This window comes from Physeter macrocephalus, chromosome 5 (assembly GCF_002837175.3).
Source record: "Physeter macrocephalus isolate SW-GA chromosome 5, ASM283717v5, whole genome shotgun sequence".
In the NCBI taxonomy this organism is placed as follows: domain Eukaryota; kingdom Metazoa; phylum Chordata; class Mammalia; order Artiodactyla; family Physeteridae; genus Physeter; species Physeter macrocephalus.
In genome coordinates, this window is record NC_041218.1 from 52,573,889 (window position 1) to 52,593,594 (window position 19,706).

The 19,706-nt window shown below is 38.9% G+C and overlaps 1 protein-coding gene across 6 annotated transcripts in view; it reads right to left on the reverse strand.

Annotated features, from left to right (window-relative positions):
* The window catches only part of PALS2 (protein associated with LIN7 2, MAGUK p55 family member), a 108,680-nt gene extending 89,258 nt beyond the window's left edge, over positions 1–19,422 (reverse strand). For 2 of the 6 annotated variants that reach the window (XM_055084955.1, XM_028489973.2), the window contains exon 1: positions 19,263–19,422. The gene's annotated coding sequence lies outside the window, so the exon portion shown is untranslated. Of the gene's footprint in view, positions 1–18,576; positions 18,719–19,262 lie in introns of those variants that run through there. The other 4 variants (XM_055084954.1, XM_028489972.2, XM_028489970.2 and 1 more) reach the window with 3 other exon arrangements.
* Between the last annotated feature and the right edge of the window lie 284 nt (positions 19,423–19,706).

The following is a 19,706-nucleotide window of genomic DNA, read 5'->3' on the forward strand; positions in this document are numbered from 1 at the left end:
ACAAATCCCATATGCTAACACATATATATGGGACCTAAGAAAAAAAAAAAGTCATGAAGAACCTGGGGTAAGACGGGAATAAAGACACAGACCTATTACAGAATGGACTTGAGGATATGGGGAGGGGGGATAGGGAGGGTGGGAGGGAGTGAGGGAGACGCAGAGGGAAGAGATATGGGAATATATGTATATGTATAACTGATTCACTTTGTTGTAAAGCAGAAACTAACACACCATTGTAAAGCAATTATACTCCAATAAAGATGTTAAAAAAAATAATAAAGTACAGAGCTCATCCTGAGAAAAGCTAGATCTACAGTTTTTTTTTTTTAAACAGCTCAAATAGTGCTGTTCCTAATTTGCTCTCACAATTCAGTAGCCCTGCTTTTAATACATTTTTACTGACCTAAGCACTAATTAATAAAGCAGTTTAAGGCTCCATTGGTTTTTTTTATAAGAAAATACGTAGTATTATAACTGAACCAACAGAATTGTCTGTGTTTTTATACAATAAGCACTAATAAGCATGAAATATGACTATAGCATCACTGCCAGATTGTATTAAATATGCAAATTTGAATCTTTTTTAGTATCCCCCCAAAGTAGATTATTTTAGAGTAAATTTCATTGGTAGTTTTTTCAAGATAGCACTTAATTTTTACATGCACTTAGAAAAATACATAGAATTCAAAACAGATCCAATGGTAAAGTGGTTTTTAAATTCAGCCACGATGGTGGTCATAGAAGAAAAGTACATAATCTTTAAGTAACTGACTCAAAATCCAACCCTCGTACCCCTGGCGGCTATCATTTTACTCTAAGCCACCACCATCTCTTGCTCATTTACTTCAGTAGTCACTCAGTTGCTCCCCTGCTTTCACTCTAGTTCTCAACAATATTCTCTAGATTGGCTAGAACCATCATTTAAAACATAAACAGATTTTGTTACTCTCGCGCTAAAACCATCCAAAGGCTTCCCACTGCACTTAAACATCCGAACTCCTGACCATGACCTACAGAGCCTTCATGACTTGGCACCCTGTGCGTCCCTGAGTTCATCTGCTACAACTCTCTCCCATGGTCCGCTCATCTCTAGTCACACTGGCCTTCCTTCTGTTCTTCAAACATGCCCAGTTTATTTCCCATTTCTCATCTCCCATCTTTACCATCTTCTGTTCTCTCTGCTTGAAATGATCTTCCCAGATACCCACATGCATATCCTTATTCTCTTTATTTTTGTTTCAGTATAAATGTCACCATCCCAGAAAGTGAACCCTAACACCCAGTCTAAAGAAGCTCCTCTCCCTCACACACATCCTCAGTCATTTTCCCTCCTATCAGTTTTGTTTTCATCCTAGGGCTCATCTGAAAGTATCTTTGTTTGTTGTCTGTCTCCCTTGCTAGAAATTCACTCATTGTTGTGTCTCCTCCAGCACTGGACAGCACCTTGACACACGGAAGGCATTCAGATATTCATCAACCAATTAACAAATATATGCTAATGTCTCTCAAAGCTCTATCTCCTGAGCTTCAGATGATATTTTCTTGCCTAATCTCTGTAAAGATATCCCATGGACACAATGAACTCAACATGCCCAAAACTCATCAAATTACTTCTAAAAGCTGGTCACCTTCCAGTATTCCCTATCTCAATTAATGGCACCCAGGTATACCTGTTCAATTTCCTTTATTCCTGCTACCTAATCTGCCACCAAGACCTTTCAATCTGTTGTCTTGCATATCTTACAAACACATCCCTTTTTCTTTATCTCCACTGTCACTTCCTTAGTTCATACTCTCATCCTCTCTCACCTTAACTTCTAACACCTTCTACTTATTTTTCTTACTTTATCTATCCCCAATACCACCATCAGAGTGAGCTTTCCAAAATACAAATATGACCATGTTTCCTCCTGGTTAAAATCATTCACTGGCTCCCCACCACCTATAAAATTCCAATTACTTAACATGGCATAAGGGCCATATGAGGCATAAGGACCTTATATTCCCTCCTTTCTTTAACTGTTCAAACATCCTCTCTTGCTCCCCTTTAAAGGGGCCCTTTTAATTCCAGCCACACCAAGCCATTTGCTATCCATAAACCTATTGCTTCATACTGCTGTGACTTTATCTTAATGGTCTCAAATGAAGCCTTTCCTGACCCATCCTAGAAGATTTAGAACATACAGCACTTACTGAATAGTAGAGTTGATCCTCATTATTCACGGATTCTGTATTTATGAATTCACCCACTTGTTAAAATTTACCTTAAGCCTCAAAGTCAATACTCACAGTGCTTTTGTTGTCATATGCAGACACAGAGCAGCAAAAACAACAGGCCCAGTGTGTGCATCCCCAGCTTAGGTCCAATTAGGCAACACTCCCTCCGCCTTGCCTTCTTGTTTCAGCTCTCACACCAAAAACAAGTATCCTTTTCATGGTTTATTTAGTGTCACGTTTTTCAAATTTTTGTGCTTTTTCATGGTGATTTCACTGTCTGAAATGTCCCCCAAGCATAGTGCTTAAGTGCTGTCCATTGTTCCTAAGCACAAAGAAGTAGGGTGATGTGCCTTACAGAGAAAATATACGTGTCTGATGAGCTTCCTTCAGGCATGAAATTATAGTGCTGTTGGCCATTCAATGTTAATGAATCAACTATATATATATATATATATATATATATATATATATATATATATCAAGGTGTCTTTAAACAGAAACACACATAAAGCAAGGTTATGTATTGACCAGTTAATGAAAATGTGATCAGAGTCTTGTAGGAACCTAACCCTCTTTTAGCCTAGAAACAATGGCTCAGTACTCCCTAATTCAGTGTTCACAGAGAACTTACAGAACAAAACTACCACAAAAAATGAATAATGAGAAGTGATTGTATTTGTATTTACATGTCTATCTCTACCACAAAATGAGTGGGTTCTCTGAGGGCAGAAAGGGCATCTTATTTATCTTTGAACTCTAATTCTTATTATTATGCCAAACATACTGCAGTTAACATTTATTGCATTAATTAAAAAAATTGTAGTTTCTCATTGTTGTAATGTAATTTTGCCCTATATATTTAGACTTCATGGTAAGATCCCCACACAGCTCCCCACACCAGGAAGGCCTTGCTCAATTGCACAGTTAACGGCCTGAACTTCATCCTCCATCTCTGTCCTTTCACCTCTTTTATAGCCAAACATCACGCTCTTTAAATTCAAACTTAAAAAAAAAAAAAGTCACAGTTAAATGAAAAAGCATTTACAGAGATTTATTTTTCTTCAGGTCAGTTAGCATCGACGGGCTTAGATCTAAAAACTATGTGACAAACTTCCAGACACAATGGAAGGCTGAGCACACATGCCTACACCGTCTCCCTCCTGAGGTCCCACTGAAATGACAGAATCCATGCTTTTTAAAAAGAATAGAACACCAACAGTACTAGAGGTGAGATGGGAGAGAAATGAAAGATTAGAAACCAGAAATTTTAGGAAATACTAGAAGTCAGAAAGCTGGTGAAGAGGCTTGCATGTCTAGCAAAAAGATGGACTTGAAAATCTGAAAGCAATTCTCTCACAAAATGCCTAGAAATGCTAACCAAAGTACCAAAAACATCCTCTCAAGTACAAGAGTAAGTCCTCAGGAAACTCCTCATGGGCCAACATGAAGAGGATAAAAACAAACTGGTAAGCATGTGCTTGAGTCATGGCTACATGGAGTGTTTGCAGATTTCAGTACCTAGTTCAGAAGCAGCAGTTTAGGCCTTGGTCTGTTCAAAAAGAAGAATTGCCAATTAGACCCCTCCATATAGATCAGGGATGTTACAGGACTAAGCCTCACCTGGTAAAAGAGTGGCCTGGCAAAGTTGTCCCTGTTGGCCAAGGAAGACAACGAGGAAATGAGCCTTTTTCAGCTTGAGCTCTGTATTAGGGGGCAAATACTACCGGAGAATTTGTAACCACAGCTTACTCTCAAGGATTCAGGGTTCCAATATACCTACCTAGTTCAGAAAACCCGAAGCTGAGAAATTACACAGGTGCCAAAGAAAACCCTTAGCAAATCTTCCCTGGAGGAACGTGTCCCCTACCAGGTTGCACAGAATCCCTTGAATAAAACCCTGCCAAGCATGAGCTCACAATTCGAAAATAACAAAAAACACTCATGAGGAAAAAAAAAAAGATAGGTAATTGAAAACACAAGAGTAATACTATCATAAAGGAATGCAGGTAAGATTGAATAAATGTTGTAATCTAAGCCATCAGAGCTAAGCACAGTTCTTCCCAAGTGGATTTTTTTCTGGGCCTCCCTTGAGATGTGCATGTGTGCTCAAATATTCTTCTTTTATAGTAGAGTCAATAGTTACTGGGTAAAGTTGAAAAAATAGACATATGTTTTCTAAGACACACAGCGTAATTTTAAAATTTACAAAACTCTCACCCAGGCTAAGTACCGCTCCCCTCCCCAGGAGCATTTGGAAATGTGTGAGGGCATCTTTGATGCTCCAATGTCTGTGGTAGAGAACAGGGGCGCTAAACTTTAAGTGGTGTTCAGCACAATCCCACAAGACAAAGCACAGTACTGCCAAAAATGCCAAAGAGCAATTGTGGAGAAACACTTTACTGATATGACTAAATCTGAAGCTATTATCAACAAATAACTCTATGAAGTAAAACTGGAAACAGAAAATTTGAAACTTTCATTGTACATTCATCCTTCTGTACTATTTTAACTGTTTATCATTAATATTTTTTAAAAATTAAAAATAAATTTATATAAACAAGTAATGGGAGGGACAGCTGTCCTGCTCATCAGTCAACATAAATCTCTCCTTTTAGATAAACTGGGTTGTTCAGCACACCAAGGATAAAAGCAGTGCATCCGACTACCCTACAATTCCTAGACTCAGAAGAGCAGTCTCTTCCAGCATTTAAATATTTCTTAGCCAAAGTATCTCCTGAATTAAAACAGACTTACTGATGCTGGTTGTGTGCTCATGCAGTGAGGATCCGAAACTTCTTTTGTGAGGCAGCAGCTGCAACTGCAGTGCTCTCCACGGCTGACAGAAGCCCAAGGAAGGAGTCAAGACTCAAAACAATAACTACGCACATTTGAAGTGGTGGGGTAGGATGGTTCTGTTGTGCAGTTCCAGAATATGTTGCTTAACAAGCCAATGAAAGCCTTTTTTTAACAAGTGATCTATCAGTGAGGCAGATCAGTTTTAGACTGATGGAAGGTCAATTAATGAAACATTTGCACAGATGAAAATGGAAGATTAAGATATAAGTGATGTGCACTAGAAGTAGACACAAAATATTTACTATAAAAAAAAAACGCCTACACTTACTCCAGAACTTCGCTTCTCAAAGATGACAAATTTTCAACACACACACACACACACACACACACACACACACACACACACACACACAATATGGATCCATCACATCCTGACTACTACATAATTTCTTTATACTTTTGCTTTCCCTCCCTATTCCTTTCCAGTACACAGAGTAGCTAGTACAGCTGACTCTTGAACAATCGGGGTTTGAACTGTGTGGGTCCACTTACACGTGGATATTTTTCAATAGTAAATACTACAGTACTACACGATCCGTGGTTGGTTGAACCCATAGGTGCCAAGGAACCACAGATACAGAGGGCCAATGATAAATATCCAGACTATCAGCCCCTCCACCCCACCACCCACCATGTTATTCAAGGGTCAACTGTACACACAGGCATACTGCACTTATATTTTACTAAATGGTCAATATGTTTAGATGAACATCAAATTGAGGTATGTTAAGGAAAAAAAACTGGTTCCTAATGTTTTTCACTTACCATTATGAAACCATTTTAATACCTTTTAAAATACCTTTTCATATGCAACTGTTTTATGTAGGGTAATCTTTATCTATAAGCAGGGATAAAATTATTCTAAAAGAAATAACTCCTAGACGGTTTTTCTAGGAGTTAAACATTTCATTTAAATGAACTTGTATAATAGAAAGATTACAACAGTTTCAAATATTGTCAGAAAAAAAAATTACCTTGCACGAAGATATTACAATAGATACAAATATCATGAGAAAAAAAAACAAAAACCTGGACTCAAGAACTAGCTCAACCCAGACCTGGGACTTGAAGCACATGAAAAAGCCTTCTCACAAAAGCAAATACTTAAGAAATCGCATCAAGAGGCCCTCAGAATTTGAAAATAGGGTGATCCCTCAAGAATTAAATTAGTAAAAGGAAACACAAGAAACATAGTCCTAGCAGAAAAATGTCACCCTAAGAGAAGACAGGTCGAAGTATTTGGAAATATTTGTCTAATCAAAGTATCCAAGATATAGCCGTAGGATAACACAATAAAGAAAACTGTGACAATCAAGTGTATTGTAAGCTGTGGGAAGAAAGTGCATTAACAGAAGGCAATACCTGGTCAAATCTAGAAAAAAGGAAATAATAAATTGACCAGGTCTCTAAAATTCCCCGGGAAGAACTTGCCTACTCCATATTCCAGGGTTTCTCAATCTTGGCAGTACTGGCATCTTGGTTCCTTGTTATGGGGGACCGTCCTATGAATTGTTTAGTAGCATCCTTGGCCTCTTAAGCACTAGACGCTAATAAGCACCTTTATCCAAACTGTGACAACCAAAAATCTTCAGATACTACCAAATATCCTGTCGGAAGCAAAACTGACCCCCTTAAAGATTCAGTGGTATATTTTAGAATATACATTGATTACATTGAAATACAATATACACAATTACACAATATACACTGAAATACAATGCAAACTAAGCTAATAAAGTTTGACGTTTCTAGCATCAAAATCAGCTCACTTTTCTTCATCACCCAGTAAATGTCTCATAACAATTTGGCTTTCTAGAGAAAGTATGACCATGGTTGCAAGAGGTATTTACTATATGGTTTTTTATGAATTAAAAAAAAAAAAGTCAGAGAGGAAGGCCCATGACCATTCTTTATATATGCTGATAATAAAAATCAAATCACATACTTCTCATATTTCCCCACAACTTCTAACACTGTTAATAATTGTTTTACAGGCATTTGAATGCTTTTAAAATTTAATATTCCTGGCTTAATATTCTTATCATCTTCATCAGTACTATCAGCGTCTTGCTTTTCTAAGTTTCCCCTTTTCCTAATTTTTAGTTTCTCTGTCCCTCCCCTCCAGGACAACAGGCACACAGTGCCTCCATCATCATTATGGTAAATACCCTTCCTTTGAAAGTTAACAGTATATCATGCTGGTCCAAATGAAATTTGACTTACTAATTACTACCCATGTAAGTGGTCTCAAAAGAACTTTTCCATCCTTTAATAATAATAAAAAGGGTCAAATACAGTTGAGAACAGCCTGCTTAAATCTAAGGAATGAAACAACTTACTTAAAAATAAGAACCTAAATGAACCTTTAAAACAAGAACAGGGCTTATCTTGGAAAAAGATCCCCAAACCCTGAAAATCCAGGGACTGTCCTTTGGCTAGGAATCCCTTGAAAACTACCTTGAAAAATACCTCTATATTCCATTTCATCAGCCACAGTGAATTCACAATTTCCCTGTATTCATCTTATACTCCCCATTCTCTATGCCACCTGTCTTCCAAGCTCTCGCTGCTTCACCTTTAAATTACCACTGCAAGTCTTCTACTACTATTCTCTTCTTTGCTGTAATCCACTCAGCATAAGACTATCACACAGATCAGGTTAAAACATCATTTTAATGACAATACTGCATTAGAAAAATAGGGCTTTCTGCCATCTGGAAATGCTTAAATTTCTGTTTTAAAAATCTAGCCTTCCATCTATTCAACTGAATTCCTCTGTTCTCTAATACAAACTCTGTCCTGACTACATTGATCTTTTTACTTCCTATACCTACAACCACATTATCTCATTCCCACCCAAATGCCTTCATTCATGTTACCTCACCCAACAATATTCTTTTTTCTTGGCTATTCAATACCTAATCAATTGATGGCCCCCTTCTTGCTTTTTTACAATCAAAGTTTTAGAGCTAAAAGCATCTTAGGACTTATCTCAAAAATTAATCCAATCAAATGAGCAGCAAGTCCCTCCCTACAGATAAGAATTTATTTTCTTAAACTATCTCAAAACTTACAGTCTGCTGCACATGATAAACCACTACTTATATGCTAATTTCTGAGGTTTCCTAATTTGCTCAATAATAGATATCAAGCATTGCCTAAAATCATGGGACAATGCTTGGCTGAGGGGACACAAAGACCATTTCTTCCCTCAAATAGAGATATAAAGTAACCTTTGTATTATGTGAAATTCCAGTATATACATATATACACAGATTTACTTTTGGTAAACATTTCTACTTGAGTGTAACAAATTCTAAGCTGTTGTTTCTGGAGATATTTTGGAAGAGAGGGAACTGCAGGTTTGGAAGGGAAATAAAGAGATGGCACAGTAGAAGATATTTGCTGGGCACTCCTAAAAGAGATAGAAACAGAGACAAAACAAATTTCCAGCCTTTGATCCAGAATCACAGTCTGTTGGGAAGGAGAGAACAGAGATGAGAATGGAAGGACAATCAGAGCCAAGTCAGTGTCCCACTATGTCACATTCTGACATGAACTGGCATGAAGTTACCACGGACGGAAAGGAACTATAAATACCCACTTGGCTATAGCGAGCTGAGTGAGTTAAAGGTTACTAAAAGCTTATTCTTTTACCTCAAATATCCAAGTTATGCTATCTCTAAAACAACAGTTAGAAACAGAAGTTGAAGTTAGTAACCTTTAAGTGAAAATAAGAAAGGCCCTGAATAAGACGTCCTAAAAATGCTTCTTAGGATTTATGAAGTATTTCCTGTCCCCCCCACCCCAAGACTGGAAATCCTGAAACATTTCTTTCAAGAAAGTAGTGGTAAATGGAAACTAGTTGTATAGTACCTGGTATTTCCAAACTGAATTGCATAAAATGTCATCGATAGTTTGTTTGATATATTTAATGTTTTAATTGGGAGGACATTAAAAGTTTATAAGGTTTTTAAGGGTTCATTCACAATCTCAGACTCCTTAATCCTATTTCCCCCACAACAGTTTAAATTCCTTCAGGGGAAATTTCTCTACTTGGGTTTTTCAAGAACCCAGTGCTAAGGATGGCAAGCGCATACTGTGGTGGCTTTGCCCATGTGCCTCCCAGGGTGTTCCAACCTTCTTAAAAACGTGGTTTAATTTTTTTCATTTATCCCCCATTCCAAAATACTAGTTTAAAAAAGTAAATTAAAAACATCTGAATCAACTTACATAAAATTACGCACGACCATCATTTACTTTCTAAAATAAGCAAATTCAATGAATTAAATTTCTTTAACTCAGCTACCCAAGTTTCTAATACCAAAGTCCCAGATAGGATATTTAATAGATGAATAAAAAGGCAAATAGTTTTATGTAAAATGAAACTTCCCGTAAAACATTTTATTATATGTATATAAAAATACATGTTCAAGGCAAAATAAAAAGACAAATCCACTTGAAGACAGCAACATTCATTCCAAATACTAAAGAATTCCTATTATATGATAAATGGATCATTATGAACATATTATAAGTATGGTCATTTTCTTCATTCCAAACAAAGTGCTACATTTTCAAACACTACTTACTTCTTTAGATTTTAGGGGGAAAGCAGGAGGAAAACTCAGGATTGTGTGAATTTTATAAAAATTTTAGATTACGTTGGAAGGAATTTTTTAGGTTACACAGTCATCTTTCCACCCAATATTTAACTTGCCTTTGTAAACACACTGAAATGTCATATAAAAATAAGACTTATTAACTTTAGTCAACAGCACATAACTTACTGGACTACTTTAAAAGCAAAGTTCTTTTAAAAAATATTTACTAACAGACATAGCTCTTACACTGGAAAGAAAAAAGTGAAAGTATGAATCAAGCAAAGGGACTGAAGACATATTTGTTCAACAAATATTATCCACTGTACACATAACACTGTACCAAACAGTAAGAGAAGAAAAGGATACTGATATTTACTGTACCAGACTCTGTGCTAGACACTTTACATATATTATCCAATTAAAATCTTACACCAACCCTATAAAGTAGATGTTATAATCCCTATTTTAGAGATAAGGTATATTGAGTTTAGTAGTAACACCAGAATCTCTGCCAGCAAGCGTATTGTTTATACCACACAGAGCTCTGTGTCCTGAACAAAGTAAAAGAGCTGGAAGTTGGAAAAACTGGAATTACAACCCATATCGCTAACTCTCTTGCCTTGCTGAGTAAAAAAATAATAAAGTACCCAGTTTCAAGAAACTGTATCATTTCACTATATAAGAAACAGTGAAAATGTTTTGCTAGTAAGCAAAACTCCAAATAATATTTGTTACAGTTAATGAAAAGTAACTCAAGCATTAAGGTGGTAACAGCAATAAAGTATTTATGGTAATATCATATAATTTATAAACTGTCATTATAGTATTAAAACAAAATTTTCTAAAACTTCCAAAAATCTGGAAGTAACTGTGACATTAGCTCTCACCGTATCACCAGATGAGAAGCTATTTAAATGAGCTACAACTGGAAGAAGTACTTGCAATATCTTAGAGCCATTCTTTTCTGTACAAAATTGGATTTCTTTATACACATACACGTGTGCGTGCACACACACATCATATATATATATATATATGTTGTATTTGATACAAGACCATGAGGGTTATATTATTCTTCATATGAAAACCAAGTTGAATGCTTTGGAAAGACCCAAAGAAAGCAAGTGACAAAACAAGAAAACAAAAAATCCAAATTGCTGTATAATTAAGTGTAAGCAAGACAGCTATAAACAATCCAGGAGTCACAAAACACTACAAGGATCCTACACTCAGATTCCTTCACAAACTTTAAAGTTTTTGCTACTAAGTTAGGATCGGTGGATAATATACAAGTTTATATAAGAATGTTGACCCAGAGCTCCAGTCAAAAGATACATACTCAAAGAAAAGATTGGTGCATGCACGTATATTTATATTTTGAAAGTGAAAATATGTTATTTAAGGTATATTGAGTCATTTTTTTATGACACTTCACTTAAATCAACTTTCAATCAACCAAAAACTACCACCAGACATAATCAAATCACATCGGAGGGCTTTACTCATCATATATGCTAATATAAGATTTTTTTTTCAGGAATGATATACAAAAAACTATTGGTAATAGTTACCTTTAGGACAAGGTTTTTCAGCCTCAGCACTATGATATTTGGGTTGGATAATTCTTTGTGAGGGACAGCCTGTCCTGTACATTGTCTGCAACATCCCTGGCCTCTACCTGATAGATGCCAACAGCAACCTCCTCCCAGTTATGATAGTCAAATGTCCCTGAGGGGACAGCAAAATTGTCTCTAGCTTAGAAACAATGATATAGAAAGAGAGGAATGAGGGTGGGGCAAGAAGACTTTTACCAGCCCTCCTTTTCTGGACCATCTGAATTATCACAGTGGTAGACTGAAAAATGGTCCCCCAAAAGATATCCATGTCTTAGTCCTTGGAACCCGTGAATGTTACATTATTTGCAAAAGGGATCTTTGTAGCTGTGATTAACATCCTTAGATCCTGTGACGGGGAGATTATCCTGGAACAATAGCGGGGGGCCTCATATGTGTCCTTATAAGAGAGAGGCAAGGAGAGAGTTCTCCTTCTCTCCCACACAGGAAAATGTGATGAGAAGAACAGAGCTGAGGGAGATTTGAAATTCTGCCCTTGAAGACTGGAGTGATGCACCCACAAGCCAAGGAATTCTGGCACCACCAGCAACTGTAGAAGAAGCAAGGGACATAGTCTTTTCTTGAGCTTTTGGAGGGAGCACCCTGTTTTGGCTCAATGATACTGATTTCAGACGTCTGGCCTCCAAAACTGTGAGAGAATAAACTTCTTTTGTTTTGAGCCACCACGTTTGTGGCAATTTGTTACAGCAGCCACAGGAAACTAACTCAATCAGAAAAGGTTTTGATTTTTAAAAAACTGTTGATGAGCAAATGAGATAATGTGTGGAGAACACTTAGCAAAGCTCCTGAAACATAGTAAGCATTCAAATATATTGTTGATGCCATTATCGATACTAAGCCAACTATGTCTAAGCTCCAAGCTCTTGGTACAAGAGGAAAAAATAAGGATGTTCAAACAGTAAAACAGGGGAATACATACACAAGACTCAGGAGTGAAAACACATGAATCAGCCCCTCATATGATGTGTACCTACCAGCTATGTCAGTGTTACGTTATAATTTGTCCTATACTGAAAAGATAAATGGTGGATGAGGCCAGCCAAAGACAGCTTCTTGGGGGAGGCAAGCTTAAACATTTATTAGCAGAGAAGAAACAAGGGGGCAAAGAAGGGGAAAGCATGAAGGTGAGCAAAGCAATGGGAATCAATTAGATGCTTGTAGAGCTATCAATCTGGCTAAAGTAGATACCAAGGTGAGACAGACCTTCTGAGGTTAGTTACCTAAATGGTAAAGGACCATAAAAGCTATGCTGACTGATTCAGTCGTTAAAAAGAGTATATTATAGGATGTATTATCTTACAAATATTGGCTCTTGGGGGTTTAAAAAATATAAACATGCTCTGGCCCCACTCCAGACCTACTAAGTTAGAATCCTTTGGTGTGGGATAACTAAAGGATTCTGATACCCACTCAGGTAGAGAACCCCTGTATCAGAGCCAATTTATGGCAAAAGACCTACAGAATTAAAGTCTCATGAAGGATATAATGTATCCTCAAAGTATGCATTCAACTAAATCAACAGCATTTTCCTAGGTTAAAACTTCTCCCAAGATGTAGCCCCTCTGGGTTCCACCACAGACTTTCTATAAATCCCTCACTCTTTACTTTTCCTTTGCTAAGCATGTGGCCCTGATCTGCTCAGTCATCTTCCTCACGCTTTCTCACGAATTTTTCTAGAAAAGGTCCATGAATTTCAGCTGCCCTCCCCCATCTTTGCACAACATTTTTCCAACCCAGCTAAGATCTAACAATATTTCATAGAACAAAGGAACCATGTAAAAGTTCCATTAATATATTATATAATAAACTTATAAAAGTGTTCTATGACCATTTATTGTAATAAAATCTGAAGTACATATATTAAGTGAAATTATAAATCATTTTTTACAAAAGATTTCCAAAAGCATAAAATTATGAAGTGGCTATAAAAAGCCAATAAGCTAAGCCCTGTTCACTTCAATCTTTACTTAAGTGTTACTAAGTAGCTAACAAAGTACAAGGCTCTGAAAAGATACAAAGCATATGGAAATCTCAGTGATTTAGACACAAACTTCACCAGTACTAGGGTAGAAGAAAAGGTGGTCTGGGAAGGGGAACTGAATATGATCCTTAAAAAAAAATCTCCTTTGTGTGTGTGTGTTGAGGGGCAGGGTGTGTGTGTGTGGAATCTTGCTGGCTTTACCTTAGCCTGGGTTTATTTCATGATTAAAGCCAAAAATAAAGCAACACAAGTTAGTGTTCAGGTAAATAAGTTAGTTCTTTCCTCTCCCATAAAAAGCTACACCAATTTATACATATTCCCAGGTAGTTCTTTTTACCTTAGTAATCTTCAGAAATTTCAATCACATCAAATTCTATTGATATATACTTCCACCAGCAATGAGTGAGAACATCTGTTAGTCTCTATCCTCTTCAAATGTACTATCAGACAACCAACAAGGACCTACTGTATAGCACAGGGAACTCTGCTCAATACTCTGTAATAACCTAAATGGGAAAATAATTTGAAAAGGGATACATGTATATGTATAACTGAATCTGTGTATACCTGAAACACAACATTGTTAATCAACTATACTCCAATATAAAATAATTTTTTTAATGTACTATCAAACTTTTTTATCTGTCAATCTAATAGGTGAAAATAGTATCTCATAGTTTTAATTTTTGATATTTACATTGTGTGTGAGGTTGAATATCTTGATATATATGTTTAAGAATGATCAGAATTTCCTTTTCTGTGAATTATCTGTTCATGATCTTTGCCCACTTTATGGTTGGTCTTTTTCTTATCAATTTGCAGGTACTCTTCATAAATTAAGGAAGTTAGCTTTTTGTCTGTAATACAAGTTGCAAATATTTTCCTCAGTTCATGCCACTTTGTTTCTTTCCTTCATGTATGTATTATCCTCAACCAAATGGTAAGTTCCTTCCATAAAGGGACATTTCTTTTATATAAACCCAGGACAGTGCTTTTCAAATCTTCCAACTACATATAGCAGCAAAATTTAAAAGAGGGGAAACCAGCCTTTTGGGGGGGGGTGGTCAAGGGTGAAAATGAATTATTATTGGGGCACCTATTTGGGTTGACTGCCCAATCCTATTTCACATGATTACAGCAAGTACAAGCAAGTTCTAATAACATGGTATAGTTTGTTGAACAGGGGAGGGATGGGTGCTAGATGAGTCTGTTTCTGTTGTCTGGGCCGGTGCAGGGAAAATTTAGGAGCTGCTGGTGGCCATCTATTACGAGGACTAGGAAGTGGTCCCCTACAGCTTTAGAAGACGTGAAGCAAATGCACAGTGAAGAGTAAAGAGAAGAGATGAAGTGTATCCTGCTGGCACTGGAGTTCCAGAGTCCGAACCCTTGGATTCCTTTAGACACTCCTGCATCTTTACAGTATAACTCCTGCATCTTTACAGTATATCTCACTTTTTGTTCATACCACTTAGAATGGATTTCTATTACTTACAGCCAAAAGTGGCCTACTTACTACAACTATCATCTACTCAAATCGTTTCATAAAGGAACATTTTAACACCAAAGCCTCAGGAGGGATAGGACCTCAATTTTTTAAAAAAGGAATATTTATATTTAATGACAGCTGTGTGCCAGGAACAAGTCTAAGTTCCTGGCATACACTGTTAAACAAGAGATAAAAATCACTGTTCTAATGGACCTTGCATTCTAGTGAGAGTATACAGATAATAAAATAAAAATACAATTTCAGATATGATAAAGAGTTTGCAGAAAAAATATTAAGTAATGGGATACAGGGAAATGAGGATGGTGCCATTCTGACAGGGTGGTTAGGTAATAATGCTCATCTGAGAAGGTAATTGAACTGAAACCTGAAATGATGAGGAGCCAGTTGGGTCATGTTTTAGGATGAGAATTCCAGGCAGAGGGAACAGACCTAAGTCAGGAACAAGCCATGACATTTCTGAGGGGAAAAAAAGAAGGGCAGTGTAGATGGAATATAGTGAACAAGGGGGAATGATAAAGAAGTGGTAATGGAGTAATTGATCTAAGAGGAAAAAGTGTAAGTTGGTAAAGTAAGTAGGAATCAGATCATGTATAGGAACTAGTAGGCAGAGGAAAGGATTTGAAAATAACTTCAGCTTTATGAAAAACTCACTACATTGTCTTTAATTCTCATTTTGCTTTGCATCAGTGATAACTTTATAGACCTTTAGAAACTACTCCCCAAGTATTAAACACAATGTTGAGGTTAGCTAGGAATGAGCATTTCCTAAGCAGAAAATATCTCTTCTGGAGGATTATGAAATGTTTTAAGAAAAAAATGCAAAGCCATCTTAAAAAAAGAAGAAACCAGGAAAGATGGTAGAAACTACTTCAAATTCTGTACTACTTATTATACTGTGAATGAATCTATATACTACGATCAACATTGCACAAAGGTCTTAAAGGAGAACTTAAAAACTGAAGTCCTTTCTAAGCTACTATAAAAATAACATCCTTTGCTGAGTTCACTATTATTGAATTGGATGTTAACAAAGTTAAATATTGTCAGAAGAGAAAACTGGAAACTAAACTTCTTTGACTTTATTGTACCTCTTGAGAATAGCTACAGCTTAATGGTCAACAAAGTTGTGGGTTTCGATCTTATCTCTATTACTATGATAAAGGAAGAACTTCCCCTATGTGATAAAAATTAGGTACAAAGGATGTTTCAATATCTTTTCCTCTGAAAGCTTTTTAAATTAGGAGAACAATCAGCTTTAAGAGGTTTGGATACAGTACAGCTCACATAAGATGGTGTTCTCTCCAGATCTTTCCGGACAACTAATATCTATATACGCAAAGCAAGTAATTAAACCTGCACTGCTTCTAAGATTAATATCAGTAAAGTCAGATCTTTGAAAGCACTAATGTATTCATGAATCTCATCTTTCACTATGTTAGATATTTAGTTAGCCCACGTAACCAAAAAGTAGACTGTTTATAACACAATCTATAAAGAGAGGTACTTTTTGAGTGTGGTGTGAGTTAAAGAAATAAAAGTCATTTAGACACCTTGATCAAGACTTGATTCTGAGGGCATCCTCCTCAACATATTTCCAGCAGTTTGGCACGTGCTCAGGGATGATTAGTAGTGGTGTATGGGAGGGAGGGATATGGTCAACCTAAATTGTAAAGTCTCCCCCCAGTGGTCTCACATACAAATAACAGGAAGAGTTGGGAAATGATCACAGCTTCTGTGAGACTGACAAAAAGTAATCTATGCAGAATCTGGTAACTACAAGGAAGAAATCAAACCTTTAATTCAATACTAGCACCATATCAGTGAAGAGACCTTGTATGCTTTTCTGCTCTTATGATATCATAAATGTGAACACTATTTTTGGAAGGAAAGAATCTATAGGTTCTTTCTTCTCAGTACAATTTTTTAGGAATAATTTAATGATATCCTCAGCCCAGTATTTGTTTTATCTAATGGGCAGGTGTTCATTCCTCCAGAAATAAATACGAGCACATCCCTTGCAGGTTAACTACATCTACCTGAAGTGATGTTCTGATACAAATTTAGTCACTTACCAAATGAACCATCTTGTTAAAGAAAATTATAACCAGTGCTAAAAACCTAATGTCTAATTTGCAAGACACTCTTTTTAAAAAACCACCTAGAACTAGGTAATTTATAATACAGCGAGTGACATAAAAAGTACAAATGGCTCCTCTTGCCTCTTTTAATATTTATTTTCTTGGTGTTTTTATAATTAGGTAGCCTTTGACCGGCACTAACCCTGTATTATTTGTAACTTGCAATAATTTACTGATGTTACTTTTAACAAAGCTTGGATGTCAAAAAAAGTGAAGGGCATTTAATTAAAATCTCAGTTGTCTTCTGCTAACCATCTATTATTAAATGGTAAAGTATATAAAGGGATGGTAAATACTCAAACAACTTCAGTTTTAAAAGCAGACTATAGATAACATACACGGAGTCTCACAATTATGATTTTCTTGGTCATCCCAAGCTAAAAAGAGGGGGTGGGGGGAGGAGGAAGAGAAGCAGCCTGTGTACTCTTCTGGAACAATTTCAGCCTTAAATGAGACTCAGGAAAAATGCAAACTGCTCCCATGAATGTTTAAGAAAAATATGATTCGTTTAAAAAAAAAATCCAACAGTTGGCCTACAGAACAACAAAAAATGACGCTGTCTTATATAGAGCTACCAGACTTGCTTAACCCCCTAATTCTTCTAGTGTTCATTTAATTTAGAATGTAAAAAAAGAAAAAATTCATTTTGAAATTCCAAGTGGAAAAGCAACTGAGTGGCATCAATTAGAAAAGGACACACACACACATTCCGGAATTTTTTTTTTTTTTTTGCATAAAGATATTTAGAGTGCAATCTCTATAGGACAAAAACAGAGCTATTAAAAATGTTGCCACTTGTATATTATGTAACCCTAGCCTAAACTAAAAGAAGCATAGACCTTAAAGAGTAATACATTGTGCAAACGTCTATTTAAACATGAATTTAAATACATGATAGATTTCTGATACAGATGACCTCAAAATGACACAACCCACAAAAGTTCTTTGTTTACTGTAATCAGGCCTCAGAAGACATGACTATAATCAGACCTGATACAATAATACCGTGAGGTCTGTTGTTTCACCTGCTTACCGCAACTGTCTCCGCACTGGTTAACAGCGTATAACCTCTCCTAAAATATTCGGCATACGGAAGTTTCCCAACGACCATCTGAAAGATTTCACGGGAAGAAATGGCTGCTAAACCATACTCCCATTGAAGAGCGATTTTAACGCACCTCCACTGTTCCGAGCCATATAACAAGAAGACCAAGTCAGGAAGCACAAAGTAAAATTCCAACCATCCCCAAAGGCATGGAAAAAGAGTAAAACGTGGCTAGCTTGACCTTAACCGGCTGTTGATAAGTAACGCGGCGAATTTTCTGAGCTTCCCCATCAGCCTTCAATTACCTTCCTCGCCTGCCCCCACCCCCATTTACATGCCCCAACTGATGAAAGTTGAATGGATGTAATCTCGAGCCGTAATCCCAGGAGCTGGGGAGATTGAGAGTAAACTCCCTCGAAAGTGTTAAAAAGTCCTTCTGCCAAAACACCCACCAACCAATCCACATCCTGTCATAACGCCGACCGTAAGATCCCTCCATCGACTCGCTCCTGGCCCTCCACCCCGCCAAAAAAAACAAAACAAACAAAAAAAAAAACCACCCAAAAAACCACAAACAAAAAAAGCCAGCACCTTTCTGGTTCCAGACCAACGTACTCAGAATCGGAAAGCACTGCCTCAGCCGCAAACGCCTCCGGAGCAGCGTGTGCTCGGCCCAAAACCACTCCGGCCAAACAACTGGAGTCTCGTGCCTCGGAAGTGGCAGCAGTACTCGCCGAAAGCCTCCTCCCCCAAGAACTCGGGGCTCGAGAGGCAGCCAGAGGCCGGCGGAGTCACCCCCACTGGGGACCGACCCCGAAGGTGTCAGTCACGGCAACCGCCGTCCCCGGCGCGGCTCTCCATTCATGCTTTAACGCCACTCTCGCCGCAGAGAGTGCAGGCGCCCGCGCCCGGCTCTCGGAGGGGGGCCCGCGCCCCCAGCCCCAGCCCTGCCCCCGCCCGGGCTGCGCCGAGGAGCGCGGGCGGAGAGCGGGGCGCGGCGGCCGGCAGCATGGGCCAGACACGTTGCCGCGCTCGGCCCGCCAGCCCGCAAGCCCGCAGCCCGGGAACCGGGGGCCCCGCAGAGCGCGCCCCTCCCGCGCGAGACAAGCAGAGCAGCCCCCGCCGCCCCCGGCGCCCGCCCGAGCCCAGGTGCCGAGGGGGCGGGGCGGGCCGGGGTCCCCGCGTGGCGCGAAGCCGCAAGCAACAGGGCGCCCCCCGGCCGGCTCGGCGCGCGGCGAGACCGTTACCCGAGAGATGTGGGGGCCCCGGCAACTCACCGGCTCGCACCTCGGCTTCCTCCGCGCCGCCGTCGCTCCCCTCCTCCCGCCGCCGCTGCTCTTCCTCAGCCGCAGGCGCCGCCGAGCAGCCCCATCTACAAACTCGGGACTCGTAGTTGGGAACTGGAAATGCGGCTCTCACTCCCCTCCGCCTCCCTCTCTCTCCGCCCCCTCCGTCGCTCTCCACTCCGCCCGGCTCAGGTCGCCGGCGCCGCCGCCACCACCGCGCGCGCAGCCAGCCTCCCCTCAGCCGCCCTTCTCCTCCTCCTCCCCCTCCCGCTCCCGCCGCCGCCGCCGCCGCCGCCGCCGGGGCGCGCTCCCTCCCGGCCTCGCGCGTGCGCCGGACGCCGGGGAGTGCGCGCTTGGGAGCGAGGAGGCGCCGCCGCCTCGGGGAAGCCGGGCCCCGCCCCTCCGGCCGCGGCGCGGCGACCAGGTGGTGCCCCC